Source organism: Chrysemys picta, chromosome 25 (genome assembly GCF_011386835.1).
Source record: "Chrysemys picta bellii isolate R12L10 chromosome 25, ASM1138683v2, whole genome shotgun sequence".
Taxonomy (NCBI): Eukaryota; Metazoa; Chordata; order Testudines; family Emydidae; genus Chrysemys; species Chrysemys picta.
In genome coordinates this window covers 13,400,731-13,417,077 of record NC_088815.1, presented here as the reverse complement: position 1 = coordinate 13,417,077, position 16,347 = coordinate 13,400,731, and the positions used below count along the sequence as shown (strand labels likewise).

General features: G+C 43.0%; 1 protein-coding gene and 1 long non-coding RNA gene across 18 annotated transcripts in view; one reads left to right on the top strand and one right to left on the bottom strand.

Annotated features, from left to right (window-relative positions):
- The window catches only part of GNG7 (G protein subunit gamma 7), a 131,729-nt gene that overhangs the window by 17,666 nt on the left and 97,716 nt on the right, over positions 1–16,347 (bottom strand). Inside the window, exon 1 of one of the 17 annotated variants that reach the window (XM_005278921.5) lies at positions 982–1,735. The exons of the other annotated variants lie outside the window; for them this stretch is intronic. The gene's annotated coding sequence lies outside the window, so the exon portion shown is untranslated. Of the gene's footprint in view, positions 1–981; positions 1,736–16,347 lie in introns of those variants that run through there. 17 annotated transcript variants of the gene reach the window in all.
- LOC135977446 (uncharacterized) lies at positions 3,236–15,181 on the top strand. Its single transcript, XR_010594939.1, has 2 exons — positions 3,236–3,788; positions 9,002–15,181. It is a non-coding gene; the product is annotated as an uncharacterized LOC135977446 (long non-coding RNA).

The window sequence follows — 16,347 nt, the reverse complement described above, 5'->3', positions numbered from 1 at the left end:
CTCCCAAAAGAGTAACCATTGAATATTTCTATTATACAAAAACTATTTCAGATGCTACCTCTGGCCTTCATGCACATGCACTGAACGTTTCCAAGTGCACTTAATATCTGTACTGTATCTGAATAAAATGTTCAGATCAGCCTCTCCTGAAAGCAAAATGTTCTGGTTCACTCAAGAAGGTACATTTGAAGTACCCTTGAGAAGCAAAGGCTGCTCTACATTTTGCTTTCACAACCAGACGAAAGGGAAAATTGACCATTATCAGTTATCCTGCATCTAGCTTCCTTCTAAATTAACTTCATTTTCATTTCTAACCTAGCAATTGGAGTCATGGGGACAGGATGATGAAATTTCATCTTAAAGACCCAGCCAGTATTCTAAGTCTGGACAGCATTTCAGTGCAGGTGCACCAAGCCATTGCTAAGGTATGAAATTGAATACCTTGCTTCTCTTGTCAAGGGAACTACATGCCTGGTTATAATCTAGGACATGAAAAGGCTGACAAATGCAAAAATTCAACACAGCCTGTGGAGGAACTGCAACTCCAGCAGCTGGGCTGTGGATCAAGATATCCAGAGTTTGTGTACACTAGACTAGATTTTTCTGATTTCCCATCATTGCTACCACTGGAGGTGGCACTGATGAGAGCATAGACTAGGTGCTGGCAGTCAGCGTATTGTCTAAACCTGCTCTGAGGAGGGTTAGAGGACAGTTGTTAGAAGGCTGGCAGTCCCAGTTGACAGTAGCACTCCCACCTGCCAATGTTACCAAATGGTGCAGCTGTTGGGGCAGGGAGCTTGTATGGACTCTCCTGTAGGACTAGAAAGAACTTGGTGGGGCCACAGACAAGTCATTAAACCTGCCCAGGCCTGTTTCTTCATCGATTCAGTGGAAATGGAAATACCTGCTCATCTCATAGGGATGTTGAGGGTTAGTTAAATTTTTGGAATGCACTAGGAAGACAAAGCCATATTAACCTACCTTCGTAAAGCCCTCAGAGCTATGGGGTAAAGGTGCTGTAGAGAAGGCCAATGGTTTCTTACTACGGATTCATTCTAAGTTTAGGGAAGAAATAACTGCTTGGACATTTGTTGTTTGCTTCCAGACTTTATGATCAGCCAGCAGCTGCTCACCTGGGCTCCTCTCGCAGGAACAACTACAGCTGCTGGAGAAGCAGCAGCAGCACTGGAAGTGAAATGAAAAGGAGCTTTGGAGGGAAAAGAGGAGGCATGGCAGCTGTGTGCATTTCCTCGGCTGCACTGCATGGCTTCCAAGTGCCATTTCTAGAACAGCATTTTAAACAATTCAATGAGAAATGTAGTATTTATTTCCACATCAGGTAGCCTTACATTGGAATTTAGCCAAATAAAAACATCCCTCGGCTACTGGAGCCTACAGCAGTTATGCAACTCAGATTATTACAATGCATATGTGCTGCTCTTCCATTGACCCAACATGCACCCAATTCAACACACACATTGCACCCACCGACAGCAGTCCCCTCTTGTTAAGCAAGCTATAAAGGCTGCTAAAACGACAGATCTGATCATGCATGCGTCTAGTCTTAGCTGCATGGTAGCAGTGTGCTCCCGGGCTTTAAGAACATCACAATAAGTTTCTTTGAAAAGGTGGTGGATAGTTAAATTGCCTCTCAAGTTGAGACTGCTGGAATGTTTCAGGTAGCCAAGCTATAATACCGGTCACATTCCAGGACTGCTTTGCCAGGCAAGAATTGAAAAAAAGATTTCCGTTACCCTGGTAAATAATTGACTAAACGCGTCATTAGCAACTGGAAACCATGAACACAAAAGATCCAGCAGCTTGGATTACTGTTTCAGGATCTTTAAGAAGCCCAAATAAACTTTTAAAGATGTCATCCAGTAGATTTATAATGGATATGCAAACAACTCCCAACCTGAAATCCTTTGGAAGAAGACATTATGGAAGTATGTTTGAGCAAAGCATTTTTGATCCTATGCTAGTTCATATCGGAATGAGGTTTAGGCCACATCTGATCCTCCCTCTTCTTCCCAAGGAGAAGATTTTAAAAGCGGCGTGTACTTGGGAATATAATTTTAATGTGAATAAAGGAAACACAAGACAGTCAGGACACCTGGGCTGTTCTCACATCTCTGCCACTGATTTGTGGTATGACCTTGGGCAAATAATTTTCCTACCCAACGTTCCTCACCTGTAAGCAGGGCCGCCGAGAGCAGGTTCGGGCCCCAGTGAAAAAATTTTTTCGAGCCCCCCCAGCAACGGCAGACTGGCTAAACAGGGCCGACGAGGGGGGTGGGAGGGGAGGGGGGAAGAAGGCCAGGCCTGGAATTTTTTCAGGCCCCCCAGCAAGGGCGGACCAGCTAAACAGGGACGACGAGAGGGGGGGAAGCCAGGCCCCCTTGCAGACCGCCGGGCCCCGGTAATTTGTACCGGCTTCCCCCACCTCTCGTCGGCCCTGCCTGTAAGTCAGGGATGATTCCTTACAAGGATATAGATAGAGGCACAAAAGAATATTTAGACATCTGCCTAGGAAGACCTTTCCTTTCTGTGTCATCTCTATTCATGACTCTGCAAAGGCAGAATAGAACTGAAGACTGTTCACATTCCATAGACTGTTCTGCTTTTGCTGAGAAACAAGGTAGGGGAGGTAATATCTTTTACTGGACCAACTTCTGTATCGGGTTTTCTGATTTCCCGTGTATGGAGCATGTGATGATTTCTTATTCGAAGGGGTGCCTTCTGAAGTATCTAAGGTGCAGGAGACGGTTCCTCAGTTTTTCTGAAGTCCTCCTGCAGAGCTGTTCAGCATATTTGAAGTTGTATCGAGTGGTCAGAGGGTTACAGATAGTAAGTCCTCTGGGGATGATGTTTTGTTTCTTGCATCAGGAAGTAGATGTTTCTGTTTAGTCTGGCTTCCTTCTTCATGTTGTGAAGTTTCCATTTTAAACAGCAAAATTCAATCTCTTTCATGTTGTTTGCAGTGTTGTAGCCGTGTCAGTCCCAGGATATGACACACACACACAAGGTAGGTGAGGTAATATATCTTATTACTACTACAAAGGCAGCCATTGGGAGAGATGGAAATCAGTGAAATTAATAACGTGTATGTAAATACAACATAAGTATTGCACCAATAGAAGTATTGCATCTACCTCATTTTTGATAACCTGGGAACAACAAGGCTACAACACTGCAAACTGCTTTCCATTCATGACTCAGCAAAGTGATGCAATTGGAAAGAAATCTCTTTCCTCATTCCTCCTTTGCCTAGGCAGGTTTTAACTCTCTTTAGAGTGCTGGATCAGAGAAGGGAGAGATGGAGTAGGAAGACAGTGCTTCTGCAGGGAAAACAGCCTGAGTTTCAGAAATGTTGCCTTAGTACATGCAAAGTTAAAACACTCCTATATGTATATTCATGTGGTCGTGTGAGCAATTACAGAATGGTTAGTGATAAGCTTCAGAAAGTTAGGCAGTCTTGAAGTTCTCTGCCTAGCTCCACATTCCTCCTCCTCCAACAGCACTGCACTCTGAAAACTTGCGAAAGGGAACAAGCTACAGGTCATGATCACCTGGTCATTGAAAACTCCATGTTGAAGAGGTGATGTAAGCATAGGACACATGCTACAGCAACAAGGTAAGAACACTTCCCACATAGCAGCAGCAGCACAGACCTGTGGAAAGAACAGCATTTCTGCACACTCCCGAATGCAAGCAAAATACTACGAAGGCAGCCGCTGGGAGAGAAGGCGATCAACGAAATTAAGACCGTCTACGCAAATACAACACAGGTATTGTACTAACTGGCAATGTTTGGAAATCTCTTTAAGGAAACAAGTGTTGAAAGCATGGAGGAAGGACTGCACAGTCTTGCAACAACCAGGCAGTAAATCGAGAATGGGGGTGAGGGACAGAGCAGCAATAAATCAGAAGTAGGAACAGAGCAGGCAAGCAGAAAGAATTTTGATTTGGGGAGGGTTGCATGAATTCCAGGCAAAAGATAAAGGCAAAACTGATCATGAAAAACTAAGAGTACGTCCCAACAGCAAAGTTAGACTGAGTTGTGAGAAGGCCAGAATCCACTGTTTTCAATTAACGAAATATTTAGATCAGTTAACTGAAACCCATTTCTCACACAGGATATAAAACAATCTCATTGGTGTACAGAGGCATGTGATAGTCTGCCACCACAAACCAGTTCTTTTGATCTAATGACTGGCTAGCAGTTAGCTGGAAAAACCCTTGCAGAAACGTTCCCACGTAATTGTGACAGAAAATCAAGTTCCATCAATAAGTCAAACAATGTAAAGGTTCAAAATAAGGCTGATGTAAAAGCAGGTTTCTCTATTTAAAATACATAAATTCCCTTTAAGGGGTTCAAAAACCTAACAGTCTCTTTAGAGTTTAAGGCCTTGGCTACATTGGCGCTGTACAGCGCTGCAACTTGCTGCGCTCAGGGGTGTGAAAACACCCCCCCGAGCACAGCGCTGTAAAGCGCCAGTGTAATCCGCGCCTGCAGCGCTGCACGCTTGCTCGCAGCGCTAAAAACTATTCCCCTCGGAGAGGTAGAGCTCTCGCAGCGCTGGCAGCGTGACTACACTCGCTGTGAATTCTCAAGTGTAGCCAAGGCCTGAGATCTGATAAAATGCTTTGCATAATGTTTATTACTGCTTACACACTAACATACATCTTTATTTGTGATCCATAAGTTGCAATGCAACAAACATTTGAAAAATGATATTAAGTCACGAAAAACCAAGAGTCCTCAAAGCCTGGGATCACTTCAAATTTGTTTGGTTTGTATTTCTATAAACTAGAGAGAATCCTCAGAGTTTCTCACTACAGTTTCCCTATTCCCAAAGCAATTTTTCATGCCCATCGTTGTTTACAATTCTAATGATTTTAGAGTTTATAGCAGCAGAACGATTGCTTTGCTGAGTCACAATGCAGTGATACCAGTGATTACTGCACTCAGCTGTGAGAAATCGTGACTCAGTACATTAGAGTACTGGGGTGGAACACAAGATTCAAAAACCACCCTGGCACTCAATCTTAATATGGCTTTAAAGGATTATTTGCCCACTATCATACCCCCGACTCCTTTCCATCAAAACACCCTGCCTGTCTGAACATAGTCTTCAAAATTAGCTCAGGAGCAAGAGACTTGAGTTCAGTTCTCCGGTCAGTAGTGGCAAATTTTTCTGCACATCTTGGAGTCTAGTTTTTCCATTCCTCCCCCCACATCAAGAGCATTCAAAGTGATCCACGATCCTCCTGCCAACCCCTCCATCCTACTCCTTGCATTATCTTGGTGTAGTGCAGTGTTTAATATACAACATCCAAACGAAGAGGAAGAAGCTGCAACACTCAGAAGCATACACCGAAAAACTACAGAGAAACCGGTGACTTGTCCTGACATGTTTTCGTTTGCAAGGTAGGAGGTGAGGTGTCCTGAGCTGTATTACAATACGAGACACACTCAAAGCAGTTTAATCATTAACCTTGTGTAAAATGGAATGCTCAACAACAAATCCCCTTTCTCTTCTATGCAATCAGTGCAACCTCCACCCTCCCCACCCACAGGGTGCTCTCCAGCTTAAGGACAGGAAGTATTACAGTAGGAAATAAATATGCATTGATCCCTCTGGTTTCGGAATTCTTCCCATACTTCTCATAGCTGGGAAGTAGTCACTCCTAGCTGGCTACATAAACAAGTTAACATCGGAGTTAACTGCTGAAGCTATGTTGGCGTTTTGTTTGGTTTTAAATATTAAATAAAAATAACTTAATTCTGATGGATGTTTCTGGATCACAGAGTTCAACATGCCACATGAAAAGCATCTCAAGAATGCACTTTGTGATGCTGAGGAAGCTTTGCTTTGGTTTCACATCCCAAATCTCTGAAACTGACTGAACTGTCTGCCACACATCCTACCATCAAGAGCTGATGGAACTGGCCAGGGCATAAGCTCAGCATTTGCACCCTGGGAAGTCTATTTATGAAGTAGATGTCCAGAGAAAGAGGTTTGAGAGAGAAGAACATACTGCTCCTTCAGTATCTCCTTTGGCTACTGCCTCTAATTTACTGCAATTTGTAAGCCAGCTGCTGCATGTTAAAATCTCCTCACTACACTACAGCAGAGTGTGTAATTCCCCCTCAGGAGAGAAAAGCTGTTTAGTACAAGACAGACACCATTAGCAAGTTGTGGAACTATATACAAGTGTGCACACACTCAGAAAGACACAAAAGCCAGTCCCCCCCTGTGAACATCTTTCTGCATCAGTGACCTAGCACTGCTTTCATCATCAGCACTAGAAAAGCAATCTTGTCTGGCAGTCTGAAGTAGGTTCTATACTTCATTTGTGCCCAGCAGGGGACAACCAGCAGGGACTTAAGGAGAAAGGGAAAAAAGGGTACCTGCGAATTCAGCCCTGTTCCCTCCCTTTCCCTCTCACATTCTAATTGCAGATACAATGGACACAAGCTAAAAAGGCATCAAGACTATAGGGAGGCATACAGCTCAGTAGTTTAAAAGCTATGTTGGGGGAGCCTCTCACTCAGTGGCTAGTTAGGACCTGACACCCTGGAAGAGACTATAATTCTCATTTTAAATTATCTTTAATTTTGCAGTGTTCAATAGAGGGGACAGGCCAGTTTTATAGATCAGAACAATCTGAGATGAGGCACCATCAAATAATGCTACAGTATGTACGTACACCCACCCACCTTTACCTTCTTCACATATTCTTAGGGTCAAGCTTTGCAATTGCAGAGCCCCAGCAACCAGGGCCAGTTTGTCAAGAGCTCAGCTCCCAGTTAGATAAAAACATAAGTGGATAGATTAGTTGAGCTCTTGAAAATTTGGCCCTTATTAAGGTCCAAACAGGAGTTGAACTCTGGAAAATCTGCCCCATAGTTGAGGATGTTGGGCACTTGGAAGTCTGGCCTGATTGCTGCTTGCTGGGACTACTCGGGGGAATTTGAAAACCCTCTCACGTCTAGGAATGGTTTCCGCAGAACGTTGTTTAGAGCACATTATTCCTACCTACAACTCAAGCTAGGAGAAGGGTAGCACAGAGTGAACACAACGCTCCTTCCAGACCAAAACAAAAAAAATCCACAGATCTATGGCGCAGGAAGAGCAGATTGAACCACTGAGCAGAGACCTGGATTCTGAAGTTCCTGTAGTTCAGTGTAGATGAGGGATGAAAACATTATATACTGTGTCCTTCATCTCTTGACAGACAGCCACAGCAATAGGTTATCCACCAATCCTTCTCTATACACCAACACCACTCACGACAGCATAGCTGCCTGCCTCAAATATTTACAAGATAATGGACAACGCTCAGAGATCCACCCCAAATATCCTGCCAAACTCAGCCATTTCATCCTTGCCCATAACCATTTTAAATTCAACAACAAAATACTTTGTTCAAATCATGAGAACAGCCATGGGTACTAGGCTGGTTCCCCAATATACCAGCCTCTTCCTGGGCCACCTTGAATAAGAATTTCTGACCAAATGCACCAGGAAACCAATTATATACCTGATACACCTCAATGGTATTTTCATCCTCTTCACAGGTAACAAACTCTCTCATTGGATTTCCACCACAACTTCAACTACCACCATCCGTCCATTAAACTCCCTCTAGAACACTCCCACACCAGCATCAACTTCCTGGACATCATGATCAGCTTTAACAATGGAACGCTACAGACAACTATATACAAGAAACCCACGGATCACCACACCTACCTTCATCTGTTATCTACAGCCAGGCACTCAGATACCACAGAATATGCTCTGAGGAGAAGGTCCGGGATATACACCTTAACACAGTCAAAACCACCTTCACCAAACAAGGACACTCCACCAGAGAAGTTATCACATTGTGGCATGGGCCACCCAAATACCTTGAGAGAACCTGCTTCATTCAATACAGAAATAAACCCCCCTCTGCCCACACATCCCTAGTTGTCACTTACCACCCTGCACTGGAACCCACATGGGTTATCAAACCATTACAATCGATACTCGATGGGGACGCCATCCTGAATGAAATCTTTCCTGAATCCCCTCTTCTGGGCTTTAAATAACCCCCCCCCATCATCATCATCATCATCAGAAGCAAGCTCCCCACAGACCAGAACACACCAACTCATAGCAGCACCAGACCCTGCCAGAACAGATGCAAAACCTGCAGACATATCTCCACTGCTACAATGATCAACATTCCTTTCAAGATCCATGGGTCCGACACATGCCTATCAACATGTGGTATACCTCATGCAGTGCACTAACTGCCCCAACTACTACGTGGGTGAAACCAGACAACCACTACGCCCTCACACAGGAAGATGATAAAAAACACAAACACCGCATCACCTGTGGGTGAGCACTTTTCACAAATCAATCACTCTATATCTGACCTACCAATCCTCATCCTCAAAGGAAACCTGCACAGCACTTTCAAAAGATGAGCCTGGGAGCTTAAATTCATAACTTTGCTAGACACTAAAAATCATGGTCTTAATAAAGATACTGGATTTGTGTCTTATTACAGCAATCTATAACCCACTATCCCCCCTTCTGTCCTATAACTACAGAGGTGTTAACGAGACACTTCACCCTGAATGGTCCCTTAGAATATGCGCTAACTACTTATGCTAAAAAGAACAGGAGTACTTGTGGCACCTTAGAGACTAACACGGCTGTTACTCTGAAACCTACTTATGCTAAGTGATCTATTTGAACTTGTCTTGAGCTGTGATACTCTTCCTCAGGTCTTCCCTGACCTGAGGAAGAACTCTGTGTAGCTTGAAAGCTTGTCTCTCTCATCAACAGAAGTTGGTTCAATACAAGGTATTACCTCACCCACCTCATCTCTCTAATAACAATAGGGATTCAATCTGTTTTTCTTAGACACATTAAACTATTTTTAATCACACCGCCTCCTAACTTTTTTTTTTTTTTTTTTTTTTTTTTTTTTTTTTAAGTGAGGACAGGACTCCAAAGAAAATCCTTGCTTGCAGATCACTGACCGGCACTGACCCTGGAGGAAAAAAGTGCTCGTCCCATACTGCTCCTGGATGACAGCCAGGAGTGCACTGGCAGCAACTACAGAAGCTGAGTGGGGTTTGACATGAGGTAATGCACATGTTACTGAACTGATACTTCGCACAAGTCTTGAACCCAGAGCAAGGCTGGTGCTTCAGGAAAGGAGGAGGGGGACGGAGACTGGTAACCGAGTGCACACTCATTTGGTGGTTATTTCTTTTAACCATGACCTCATGCTTTTTTGGAACAGAGAGTGGCTGTTGGTGATGGCTTTTACTTCTTGTCTGGGGAGAACAAAGCAGGCTCCATTTTTCTTTTACACTTCCTGCATCAGTAGCTCAGCAGCTGAATGAGCTATTGACATTTTTCCTGAGTGCTGTAATTTTTTTTTAAACCTCCAAATTTCTATGGTGTGAAACAATACACGGTGAGAGCACTGCAGAAATCTCTGCAGACAGAGCCATATTTTGGGTTGGGGCACACAGCCTTAAAGGGACAGTGTCCAGTAAAGATAAGCCTCCCTTGCCCCCATTTCACTTTTGTTCGTTAAGAGGAATTAACAAACGCAAGCCCATTTTGGTTTGGGCTTAAACGTTTCCCCGCAGAGTTTACAGCCAAAGGCTGCAGCACAGTGCTTGTGCATGAGGACCAGCAAGTGAAATTAACCTAGTTTATTTTCCTATAGCAAATATTTTATATTCTGCCCAAGTGTTCCATCTAGGGTTAGGGCTCCACAGCCCTGGGCACTGAACACCTCCTAGAGCAGGGGTTCTCAAACTGGGGGTTGTGAGGTTATTACATGGGGGGTTGCGAGCTGTCAGCCTCCACCCCAAACCCCGCTTTTCCTCCAGCATTTATAATGGTGTTAAATATATTAAAGTGTGTTTAATTTATAAGGGGGCGGTCACACTCAGAGGCTTGCTGTGTGAAAGGGGTCACCAGTACAAAAGTTTGAGAACCACTCTCCTAGAGAATCCCAGCCCAGAGGACTTGCAACTTAGGCTATGTCTACACTACAGACCTTACAGCGGCACGGCTGTACTGCTACAGCGGTGCCCTGTAAGGTCTCCTGTGTAGCTGCTCTTTGCTGGCAGGAGAGAGCTCTGCTGCCAACGTAGCACTGTCCACACCAGCACTTTTGCCGGTAAAAAATGTGTCAGTCAGGGTGTGTTTTTTTTACACCCCTAACCAACAAGAGTTTCAAGATGAGTGGAATCCAAGTAATTGAGTATCTGAGGCTGGCTATCACTTTTCCTTTTGGGTTGACGGGTATATGCTCTGACTCTCAGTTCTTGGATTAAAACCGAGGCTAGAACCGGGACTATAGTTTGAGGACCCCTGCCTTTGGTATTTCCTTTCCACCATGGTCCCCCAGATCCAGACACTAGTGAATTTCAGCCATCATTTATTTTGTTGCTTCGAGTTTGATTTTTTGGGTTTAGTTACGATTTAGATTAGTAGATCAGCAAAATAAAGTAAGCAAGTGACTTTTAGGATAGATGGGATGAAAAAATAGCTTTCTAAGGATTTAGTCAATATGCTGAAGATGCGACTTCACGTATAGCAAGCTGGAAAAATATCATTTCCTTTTAATCTAGAAAACAAATAAGGGCTTGAAATTCTGAACTGAGGAGTCAAGGACTTCAGTGAGTAAACTCTGAACTGTAACTGACCATTTTATACACTTCCCCAGTAAATATATGGCTAGCGGGAGAGGAGCTTGGAGAACCAGCTTTGCAGTGAAAGCGTGTACTAACGTGGTTGCCAAGTTACAACTGTGCAATCCCTGTAAAAATGCCAAGCCGTTTTCTCTAATGTAAAAACAAGAGCTTCTGTGTTGGGGAAAGGGAGCATTAACTGATACACAACGGTTGAAAGGTGTACAGATGGGCATTGTAGTTTATAGCTAACAAAGCCCAAAGTGTTAAAATGGAACTACCCCAGTCTGACACGAGAGATCAGAGGCTAGTCTACTGCTGACATCAGAGATCTCAATGTAGCTACTGACCGAAATGAATGTTCATCGTCTGATTTAATCAGCCAGTAAGCGCAGGTGAGGTCATGCTAAAAATATAGGACTGAGTGCCATTATGCAAGGTCACTAGAAAATTTACCAAAACACATGCATTTCTCTCCTCTTCTGGGAAGCAGTACAAGATGTGTTCCTGGAAGCACTGTCCATGGAGAAAAGAGGGTTAAGCACATTTACAAGATGGGGAGGAGAATACAATTACACCAAGACTACCTATTCTCTAGCTTCAGCTCCATGGAGTTTCTTTTAAGCTAGCCAGTGGATTTTTCCCCTCTTTCAGAGCACTAATTTACACATTAGTATCAATGTAAGTGATAATAGGTGGAAAGAGCCCATGTGGATCAATAGCAACCACCCCATCTATAAGATCCATTACTTGCATAAATGTTTAGAAACTGGAGCAGTTTAGGAGACTGTCCTCCCAGAATCCTTTGCCATTACATCTTAAGAGGTCTATAGCTCCATTTCCTTCCCATTAAAGAGGTTACTTGCTAGAGAGAATATGAAATTCTGTAAGACAGCATCAGCCACTTAAGACACACAAGAATTAAAACACACAGATTTGGAATTGTACTAGAATATGATTATTTTCAAAATTACATGGTATACAATGTATACCTTCAAGTCAGCGGCACTGCTATGGGTACCCGCATGGCCCCACAGTATGCCAACATTTTTATGGCTGATTTAGAATAACTCTTCCTCAGCTCTCGTCCCCTAATGCCCCTACTCTGCTTGCGCTACATTGATGACATCTTCATCATCTGGACCCATGGAAAAGAAGCCCTCGAGGAATTCCACCATGATTTCAACAATTTCCCATCCCACCATCAACCTCAGCCTGGAACAGTCCACAAAAGAGATCCACTTCCTGGACATTCCAGTGCTAATAAGCAATGGTCACAAACACCACCCTATACCAGAAACCTACTGACCACTATATTTACCTACATGCCTCCAGCTTTCATCCAGACCATATCACAGCCAAGCTCTAAGATATAACCACATTTGCTCCAATCCCTCAGATAGAGACAAACACCTACAAGATCTCTATCAACCGTTCTTAAAACTACAATACCCACCTGCTGAAGTGAAGGAACAGATTGACAGAGCCAGAAGAATACCCAGAAGTCACCTACTACAGGACAGACCCAACAAAGAACGCCACTAGCCATCACCTTCAGCCCCCAACTAAAACCTCTCCAGCGTATCATCAAGGATCTACAACCTATCACGAAGGACGATCCCTCACTCTCACAGATCTTGGGAGACAGGCCAGTCCTCGCTTACAGACAGCTCCCCAATCTGAAGCAAATACTCACCAGCAACCACACACCACAAAACAAAAACACTGACCCAGGAACCTATCCTTGCAACAAAACCCATTGCCAACTCTGTCCACATATCTATTCAAGGGACGCCATCATAGGACCTAATCACATCAGCCACACAATCAGCCACACACGTTCACCTGCACATCTACCAACGTGATATATGCCATCATGTGCCAGCAATGCCCCTCTGCCATGTACATTGGCCAAACCGGACAGTCTCTACACAAAAGAATAAATGGACACAAATCAGACGTCAAGAATAACATTCAAAACCCAGTCGGAGAACACTTCAACCTCCCTGGTCACTCAATTACAGACCTAAAAGTCGCAGTTCTTCAACGACAACAAAAACCCTTCAAAAACAGACTACAACAGAGAAACTGCAGAACTGGAATTAATTTGCAAACTGGACACCATTAAATTAGGCTTGAATAAAGACTGGGAGTGCATCGGTCATTACACAAACTAAAAACTATTTCCCCATGCTATTTTTCCTCCTACTGTTACTCACACCTTCTTGCCAACTGTTTGAAATGGGCCATCCTGATTATCACTACAAAAGTTTTTTTTTCTCCTGCTGATAATAGCCACCTTAATTGATTAGTCTCATTAGAGTTGGAATGGCAACCCCCTTTTTTTCCATGTTCTCAGTGTATATATCATCCTACTGTATTTTCCACTGCATGCATCTGAAGTGGGTTTTGGCCACAAAAGCTTATGCCCAAATAAATGTTAGTCTCTAAGGTGCCACAAAAGTACTCTTTTTTTTTTTTAAATGGTAAACTTGAAGATGTCACAGAACAGAGTGGATTAATGCACATATGCTACTGCAGATAGGCTTGGTGTTAAAAGTAACACTCCCTCCCTTTTCATTTTATCATTAAAAAGCCCTTGGTGTCAGGTAGGTGGGGACTTCTGGTGCCAGTGCATTTTCCACACAATCATAACCTTTGTACTATTGAACTCGGTGTGACCAGGCACTTCTCAGTGTTACAGCAGTTATATTTCTAACCAATATGTATATACACATTTTTTAAGTCGGCAGGAGCAACAAAAGTATGAAGCTAAATACGTGCACAAGTCGCTACCTGGTTTCACCACCCAGGAGTTCTTTTGTAACTAATCCCGTAAATGCAAGAACTGAAGCTTCCGTTTTGCATGCATGTTCAACATGGGCTGCCTAGTTCAGCCACCTCCCAGATACCTACAAGTCCTCCCATGCATGAAAGCCAAGCAATTAGAGTGGTTAACAGATCTACTCCCTTCCTGAAACCAGAGAGCGCAGCTCCCTCATCTGAGTAGATACATTTCATTATTTTTCTGAAGATCTGAAGCTACTCCCAGGGTTTTTAATATTAGTCCATGGTGTAAGAGAGCTAGTTATATTATAAATGCTCCACTACATAATTTAGGCTAGACGAATACCTAACTTATGCTAAAAGACTTTGATTTCAAGATGTCGAGGGATTAGGATTTTGGAAGAGGTATAGTCAGGATTTGGGAGCCGAGCAAGACTTTCAACATTAACATCTTCCCTTGGGTGCATTTTAGTTAATTTCAGTCAAGGAATAATGTATGCTGAAAATCACGCCACTTGTGCACAAAGTGCTAAGCACCTGCAGCTCCCACTAATTTTAATAGAAGATGCAGGTGTTCAGTGCCTTTGAAAAAATCAGGCCATAGTGTACCTCTCACTCTCCTAGTCCTAGAGGGTCTTGGTCAGTATTAATTACATTTTTGTCTGGGAGGGAAGGGAAAAGAGAAAAAGGAATATGCTGATAGAGGCCGGTGAGTCGAGCATTAATGGCTATAACGTGGCAGCTCCATTGCCTTGCAGATCAGAGACAAAAACTACAACATGGTTATGGCCACACAGTCTGTAATGCAGAGTTCACTGCTGTGTAACCAGACATAAAAAATGCTTCACCCCTATTATCAGAGTCTCTCCTGCTTTAAATCTTCCTACTTTTGATCACTTGTGGTTTATTCTCAGCTACTTTTCCTGTGGCTTACACAATCAAGTTCTGTGGTGAAATTCACCCATGTGCAGAGGGCCATTACAAGGAATATGAATCACTTACGTCTCACTTAGAAGTACTATTTTGAGGGCTTATTAGCATCTAGGGCTGAATTTCATCCATAGTGCTCAAGAATCCATACTGCAGAGAGGAGCAGGATAGTTCCTCCTTTTTACTCTGATTCAATAAATTCCCTGAATGATGTTTGCAGATTTGCTCGTGGGATATAATAAACCCCACAACTGCTCAATAGTTTTGTCTGCTAAATATTAAACCGTCTTTTGCATAAGGGCTTTTAAAGCTAAGGACATTTATGACCTTTGAGCAATACATACGGTAACAGTACGTGTAACCTGTAACCAAAGAGATCTGTGACACTGCCTAAGGAAAAACGGTAATGCTCTTTATGAAAATAGATACACTGTACAAAGAAGTTTTGGGTAGATATTTTTAAATCTTGAAGAGGAGCAGTAACTTTTAAGTAAAGGAACAAAATGTATACAGGTGTTCATGCTATTGTTAAGAGCAGTGCTTGCTAGATACAAGACTGTTAGCATTAGCCAGTTACCACACTGGAATATACTTTGAACAGGAGGTAACAATGAATTAGTATTGACTTTTTAATAACCTGCCCGAGATACATTTGGCAAAGCATGTTATTAGGACAGTCCTATATAAGGGCATAACTAAATGATGTCTTGGATCTTTCTTTGAAAGTCCTACCAAAAAAACCAAACCACTTAGTCCTGTTGTTCTGCAATAACATTTGGAGGTACAGCAAAACACAAATGGCTAATAGTATAGACAGAAAAGAACCCATTTTAGGAAGAAGAGGCAACAAGAAATAGTACTGCACCCCAGAAAGGCAGCTCTATACTGTTTAGCCTACTACATTGAAGCAGACTTGTTACTTTGATACACCACAATTACAAAAATGACCGTGCATAAGTCATTATACCTTGATTTAGGAAAGCAACCCTGTTCAAGAGAGCATAGAAGCTCCACAACTTATGCAAGCGTTCCGTTTCGGAACGCCTTGCGCAAGTCAGATTTTGTGCAAGTCGGGAACGTATCTCCGACAATCAAGCCAAAAAACAAACAAACCAACCCACCACGGATTTCCCTAAGTCGGGTTTGCGTAACCTGGGGAGCATCTGTAATTAAGCACATGCTTAAATACTGTCCTGAATTGGAGCCCTAAAGAAGGGGCTGATTTAAGTGGACAGATTGAGAACTGAATATGTGCAGCTTGGCTAACCCACCGTGGAGGTTGTAAATTGGTGGTGGTGGGGGGGGGGGCTTGATAGTAACTCTACAACTATCTGACATGTGTAAACACTAAACAGGGAGACAGAGAATTCAGAAATTTTTAGAGTGGGCCAAGAGGGTATCACTAGGAGTTATAGGATGAGATTAAGGAAAAGGAAGTTTAGGCTGAACATCAGGAAACTTCCCTTGACTTTTTCATAGTCTGCCTGACCCGAGTCAGGAAATGGTGGAAGTACCTCTGAGACATTAAAAGAAAAATGGTAAGGACAAAGTTTTGAACAGTGTGCTGGACTGAGCATGTACGCATACAATGCTGCATTAGTTGAATCAAGAGGTCTATGATTTGTACAGAAGGGAGGCAAGTTAAAAAAGTGTACTATGCAAAGAGAAAAGTAGGAGATTTGACAAAGCAATTAAAAATACAAAGCTGCCACCACCTACTAAAATTAATAATTCTGCTCCACATCGCTCTTAGAGTCATTTGGCCCAGATCTAAATTGGCACCAGATCAAAAACAAATTTCATCTTTCCTTCGCTGCTCTGCAGCTCCTGTGCATGCTCCGAGTGGGTGGAGAGGTTTTGAAATGAATCTTGTTTTCTCAAGATGAGCAAGGGCACCAGGAGGGGAAAAC